Source organism: Gavialis gangeticus, unplaced genomic scaffold (assembly GCF_001723915.1).
Source record: "Gavialis gangeticus isolate Ggan-Ray unplaced genomic scaffold, GavGan_comp1, whole genome shotgun sequence".
Taxonomy (NCBI): Eukaryota; Metazoa; Chordata; order Crocodylia; family Gavialidae; genus Gavialis; species Gavialis gangeticus.
Window position 1 is genome coordinate 26,413,550 of NW_017728998.1, and position 7,367 is coordinate 26,420,916.

Below are 7,367 nucleotides of genomic sequence, written 5' to 3' on the forward strand. Positions count from 1 at the left end.
TTTTTTTTTTTTTTTTGGTGGTCATACAATGTCCCAAAATGCTGTTACACTTTTGTGAATAAAATGGTTGGTCCCATATTTACTTAGTAATCTACTTTATATAATATGGATCAAACTGTTGTGAAGGAGAGAAAAGCTATAAAGTGAGTATATTTTTTCCTAAATAGTCCCTTAACAATAAGCTTCCATGTTGAGATTTTCAAAAGTGACACGTATGTAGTTTGGGAGCTGGGTATTTAGCCATCTTAGGTCTTGCTCTCACTAGGAAAAATAATCGTATCTTGTGTCATGGTAGAAAAAAAACTAGTGTAGCTATAATATGAATACATCTTAAACTCTCCAACAGCTCTTACCTCAACTCACTAACACATGTTAAAACTACAGCTGTCATGTCTTCACTAGCATTTTACCTTGTGTTAGCTAACAGAAGGGTAGGACATTTTTTCCACTTAGATGCACCCACAGACACTTTTTAGAAACCCACATGCTGCATTTAAGAGTTGTATAATAGAAATATCCCCTTTCTTCAGTTCAGGAACTTACAATTCTAGTGAGAATTGGTCTTTTTCCCTGCATGGCAGGCAAAAAAAAATTAACCATCATTAAAATAAAATGATGTTAAAATATAGTTCAGCTTTTGTCAAAATGAATAAGCTGAGTGATGAGGGCATTTACCCAGGAGGCGGGAGTCCTGGATTACGCTTCTTGTTTGATATTAAATCATTACAGTTTAATATGCCTAATAGTTCTGGGATCAGGGACCAGAACCTAGGATTTCCCTCTCCCAGGTGACTGACACAAGCCTTTGGTTAGAGCCAAGCTTTATTTCATGTTCTCTCTCTTGAATTCTTTTCTGCATAGTTGCACAGGTTCTGCTGGAAACTTGGAGAAATGAGCCCTGGCTACTGTTCTGTGTTGAACTCAATCCTGCTGGTGGAAGCTAGGCATCTTCTGAGGATATCTGCTGAACTGGGTCCTTCAAGGCACTTAGCCACAGGACCATGCAATTCTGGATGTCTATCAGCTTTGGTGAGAGAGGTATCAAGCCCCTCAACCCTAATAAAATGGTGACAGTTCTGGGCCTGCACGATGGCAAAACTCCAGGACTCAAGAAATTTTATTGGAGAAAATTTAGGTGCCTAATCTTTGAGATAGATGGGGTAGGGGAGGAGGGTTGGAGTGTTGTTAAAGTTATGATGATCCAGGAAATATGCAACAATTGGACTAAGCATATTGTCCAATAAGTATCTGGTTGGGATAGAGGTTAGACAATCGTTCTGGCACAAAGTGCTATTCTTGAGGTGAAACACACTTCCAAATATCATTGTTGTTAGGGTAGAGGAAAGATACAAAGCCTTACAGAAAGAAAACAGTTGGTAAGAAATAAGTTACTCTACTATAAAGAAATAAGTTGACATGGGACAAAAAGTAGTAGGAAATTTTGGAAAGACTGGGTAGGTCTACACAACATGTTACATTGCCATAGCAATGAGCTATGGTGATGTAGCTCATCACTGTGGTGACATAGCAGCAGTGGGTACAAACTGTGATGCCACTGCTACTGTACAGTAGCAATAAGCTACTACATAATAGCTCATTGCTACTGTGCGGTGGGTTGAAAATGACCCACGTGCCGCTGGGACTGATCAGTACCAGCGGGTACTGCGCAGTCGGAGGCATGCGTGGACACACCCACTAGTATGGCAACACGCAGCTCCAGTATTTCTAGTAAACAGAATGGATGACGGATAAGCAAAAGAAGTTTTGGGAGTAATAAAATAGGTTTATATGGAATCTCTGAGCTAGATCCAATAAGAGGATGTATTGAGAAATATAGGGTGAAATAAAATAAAGGAAGAGAAATGGGTTTGTTAGTGTGAGCTGGATCTGCTGGAGTCAACCAGCATGGGGCAACTAGAATGTCTCCCTTGCTTATCTAGTTGCAAGTATTCTGATAAAAGTTTGTAACCAAAACTACACTGTGTAGGTGTAGTCATTTATAAATATACTATATATTTGTAATTGAGTTTTAGCAGTAAGTATGTAACTACATCTGGCCCTTGGGTTTAATAAAGGAATTTTAGCTAAACTATTGATATGGTCAATCAAATTCCAGCAACTGGCTATACTATGATGGCCACCTTACATGAAACACTTGCCTTGATTCTCTTATTTATTCCTCTGCTATCTTATTCTCAGTTTCAGGATTACTTCTTGAATGACATATAATGTCCATTTTACAATATGAGCCAAATTCTGGTCCCATTCACTGTCTAATATTTTCAAAGCAACATGGGTAGGTAAAATATAACACCTATTTAAAAGTTGGGAAATAACTTGCAACATAAACTTCATTCTTATTTAATGGAATTATATACTTAAGTAAAGGAATGAAGAAAATTGGCATCTGGATTAAAGCATAAGAAAAAGACTTGAGTCATTTTCTTTGTTTTAATGTACACGGTACTATGAAGAATTAAATTAAATATACCTGTATGGAATTACCCTTCAGTTATGTGGAACCTGATGAAAGAGAAACCCAGCACAGCAGAGATGGAGGACTGGAAAGGGGCTCATAAACCATGGAGTCTAGGCCTATATGTCCAAACAAGTGAGAACTTCCATTTTGGTCCCTCTTATGCCCCAGAACCACAGAGCACCTGAGCCAACAATGTACCACAGGAAGAAAGCAGCAAAGTCAGTCATAAAAATCATAGAAAATTAGGACTGGAAGGGACCTCAGGAGGCAATCTAGTCCAGCTCCTTGCTCAAAGCAGAACCATCCCCAATTAGATCATCCCTGCCAAGGCTTTGTCTAGCCTGGTCTTTAAAACTTCCAAGATGGAGATTCTACAACCTCTCTGGGTAACTTGTTCCAGTACTTTATTACCATCCTTGTGAAAAATATTTTCCCAATATCTAACCTAAATTTCCCTTGCTGCAACTTGAGACCTGTCCTGTCCTGTCATCTGCCACCACTGAGAACAGTCCAGCTCCATCCTTTTTGGAACCACCCTTCAGGTAGTTGAAGGCTGCTATTAAATCCCCTCCCCCTCAGTCTTCTCTTCTCCAGACTACATAAACCCAGTTCCATCAACCTTTCCTCAGAAGTCATATGCTCCAGACCCTTAACCATTTTTGTTGCCATCTTCTGGATTTTCTCCAATTTGTCCAAATCTTTTCTGCAGTGGGGGGCCCAAAACTAGACACAATACTCCAGATGTGGCCTCATCAGTGCTATATAGAAGGGAATAATCACTTCCCTTGACATTCCCTGCTGGCAATGCTCCTACTAATGCAGCCCAGTATTCTGTTAGCCTTCTTCACAACAAAGGCACGCTGTTGGCTTGCATTCAGCTTACTGTCCACTGTTACCCCAGGTCCTTTTCTGCAGAGCTGCTGCTTAGCCATTCAGTCCCTAGCCTGTACTGGTGCATGGGATTGTTTTATCCTAAGTATATAGCTTTGCACTTGTCTGTGTTGAACCTCATGAGATTTCTTTTGGTCCAATCCTTCATTTGTCAAGGTCTCTCTGAATCCTAGCTCTGCCAGCATATATTACTCCCCATAGCTTGGTGTCATCTGCAGGCTTGCTGAGGGTGCATTCCAAACCATCTTCCAGGTTATTGATGAACATATTGACCAAAACTGGCCCCAGGACCAATCCCTGGGCCACTCCATTCGATACTGCCTGCCAACTAGACACCGAGCCATTGATTGCTACCCTTTTAGCCCAATGATCCTGCCAGTTTTCTATTCACCTAACAGTCCATTCATTCAACCAAACTGTACTTCCTTAGCTTGCTTGTGAAAAATGTTGTGGGTGAAGATATCAAAAGTCTTGCTGACATCAAGGTATATCAAGTCCACTGCTCTTCTTGTATCCACAGAGCCAGTCTCTCGTCATAGAAGGTAATCAGGTTGGCCAGCCATGACTTGCCTTTGGTAAATCCAGGACTGTTCCTAATTACCTTATTCTTAACCTAAATATGCAAAAAACCTCTAGGAAGTGGGCCACATCCCATGTTACAAAGGAAGACAAAAAGCCCCAAACAGTCCTTATCAGTGTGACCTGGGAGAAACTTCCTTCCTGATCCCAAATCTGGAAGTTAGTTTGACTATGAGTATGTGAGGAAGAACTGCTTGCCAGGTACTCGAAAGATTTCTCAATACTATTTTGGAGCATCAGTACACCCAAAAGAATCGCTCACCCTTTAGCTAACACCTATGACCAATGTTTCTTGCTTTTCTGTTGTCAGTTTGTGGTTACCTGCACTGAACAGAACTTTGAGCGGCCTCAAGGCAGAAGAAACTTTTTCAGTGCAATTCCTTAGCCATACAAGGATTTAGCTGGACTTTTTCCCTCTTACAGGACCATAGTATACTATGTCTCTCCAACAGTCTGCCAGTTGTGTGCAACATTTTTCCCCTGTTGCCTATAAAGAAATATAAATTCTAAAAATAAAATCTTCATTTTTTTCCTTTTGGGAAGGCGTTTGATGATCCAGTAAATCTAATCTGATCCCATATTCCATCCTGGGTTGCCTTGCAGCATATACAGGACTGGATATTACTGGTAGCCTGTTCCTTTAAATAACCTTGGAAGTGAGTGAATACAGCTGAAAGGTATACTTCAGTGCTCTCAATAAGACCATGAAACCATGACGTAAAAAACTGTCTCTGACTGATGAGGCCTTACTTTCAGATTAACTTTGGGAGGACTTTGACAACTTCGGGGGTCTGCTAAAACGCTATTAATTACTGCATAAGGTTGCTGTATCTCCTCTTTAAGGATCTAATTTGACAGTTTTGCTGTAAGCCACCATTTGGAGCAGTTAAAAAAATGCAACAGAAGATGGTAACTTGCACATAATTAAATGAGGACCACATAACTGAACTGCTGTTAATGAGATCAGTTCTTGTAAGAAGTATGACATGCTGCTAACTTCAGAGATGTCTGCAAATCTTTCAGTCATCTATACTGACCTCTCATGTCAATGTACTCAAGCAAGGTGCAACAAATATGTGGTTTATTATATTGTTTTAGTTTAAAATTTGATAAGACTTGCAGCCACATAAATTGAATCTTTATAGGGGAAAAATAACCCACATATTGCTTTTTAAAGAAACAGAGTCCTATGCTCAACATTAGCAATACAATGTGTGCCCTACCTGTGGCTCTCTCTCACATGCAAGGACCAAAATCCTAAGTTAGGCAAGGGGTTGAGTCAGTTCCCAACACAGCTTAAAGCAACCTTAGTGTTGCTCTTGATCGCACCACTGTTAGATCTCTGGGGTACAACAGTACTCCAGAAAGTCCTCCACTGCCTTTGGCCAGCAAGTCTCCAGAAAGTCTTGTCACCTCTCTTTTTACTGCTCCTTGCACATTTGCATCAGTGCAGGGATGCTTTCAGGGTCAACAACCCGGCTCTTTAGCCAGGTGGTCCATCTATCCAGCAGCCAGTCTCAGACAGGGCTACAGGATGCAGCACATGTACATAGTGGAATTTCTTTCTAAACCTAAGCAGAAAGTGATTAGTTTAGGTGATTTACTTATACCAGAGTAACTTCTGTAAAGTCTACTACTTGTATATATTAAAAAAGGTAAAATCGAAAGGTCATTAAAAAGAAATGCCCTCCCTTGTTATAAGCATTTGATTAGGCAGTTTGTTACCCCACCCCTCTTTGTTAATTTTTGCATCATGAAAAGGATAAAATAAAACACAAACAATCTCCAAAATTCTATTTAGTGTCGAAGGAGATTTGAACCATGGTTCATGACAGCAGCATCTCCAATCTTATATTTTTATCTTACCTAACGTAATTGAGGATTATCTTATTCTTGTAAATGTCAAATTCTTCTTAGCATTTGCTTCAGTGATACTGGGTGGCAGTAAGGGCCACTGGTTAATTTGCAATGTAGAAAAGGCATTTATTTCCATCCATTTTAGATCTGTAGCATTTAATTTAATTGGATGTATGAGAAATGTATACTAGTTGCTAAGAAGAGTACATGGGCAATTAACTTTCTCTATACCACCCTTTATTTTATATATTTCTATAACATTTCTCCTTATTCATCTCCATATATTTAAGTAGCCCAGCATCTCTAAGCCTTTACTTACGACAGAATCTTTAAACACCATGCTGAAGTATTGGAAATGGGGCAGAACATGATTCAGGGGACTAGTGTATCAACTGTTTTGCTTCCTAAAATTCAATTATTTTACCTCACCATATCCTTTTGTGCACTAATTTAATAAGTCAATCAAAACTGTAACCTTGAAATTCCCTATGGGAAATGTTCCTAGCAAGTTTTGTTCCATCTAAACCGATTCTGCTTATTGGTTTTTGTTGTTGTTGTTATGACTGCACTTTCCTCTAGAAGTTATAGATTTTTTCCTTTTAATTCCTTGTTAAAGTGGAGTAGGAAGTTTTCTGAAACTCCCAGCTCTCCATAGTTTTTCCAAGGTTTACCAAACTGGATAGCTAATTAATTAAAGAGAAAAATCAAGAATAATTTATGGATGGAAATTTAAATGTCCACGGTATTCTCATGCCTAAATTACTATTCATAAAAGCCCAATTTGTTTCTAATTTTCTACATTTTATTTTCCTTCCTACATGCAAAGAAAAAAAAAGGTTCAGCATTTCAACCATTTTGGAGACACCATCAATTTGAGTCATCTCTTATTAATTACTGGATCTAAATTACATTCTCTTTAGAGTGTCTTCAGCAAAACACCATAAATGGTATTTGTAGAAGCTTCTCTTATTTTTCTGAATTCTTTGGGCTACAATGTCCTCATTCTAGTCCTTTGCTCCTGTTGTTCTTTTCCTGTAAGCTTTAACTGATGGGAGCCCAGATTTCCAGAGACAGACCTCTGTGTCCTTTCAGAGACCTATCGACTTCAAGGGGGTGCTACGTGACTGCAAGTGTTCATCCCTGTGCAGCCAACCACCAGACAAGAGCCTAAGTGTCCTTGTTGGCTTGTCCCTTTGCTTTCCACGTCTGAACTGAGCCATAGGCAGTCCCTCTGTGCCACACTGGCCTTTTGCATTTTGAAAAGCCTTTTGCATTTTGCTTTTCAGAGGAGTTAAAACCTCTTTAGAATTCTACAGCCTTCTTTAATAATTCCTTTAGTTCTTCTTCCATGTCCATACTGCCCTAAACATTTTCTTTGATAAACACTTTGTTTAACATGTATTGTTACATGCCCAATACTCTGCTAGCAGAACATGCTGCACTTAATTCCTTTCAAGGGTGAAAACTAGGTTTGTATTTTGAAAACATTTCAGATTTTGATACAAAAAATCAGACACAAGAATTGTATGTGACCATTGGTAACAACCCGTATTGGTTTAGT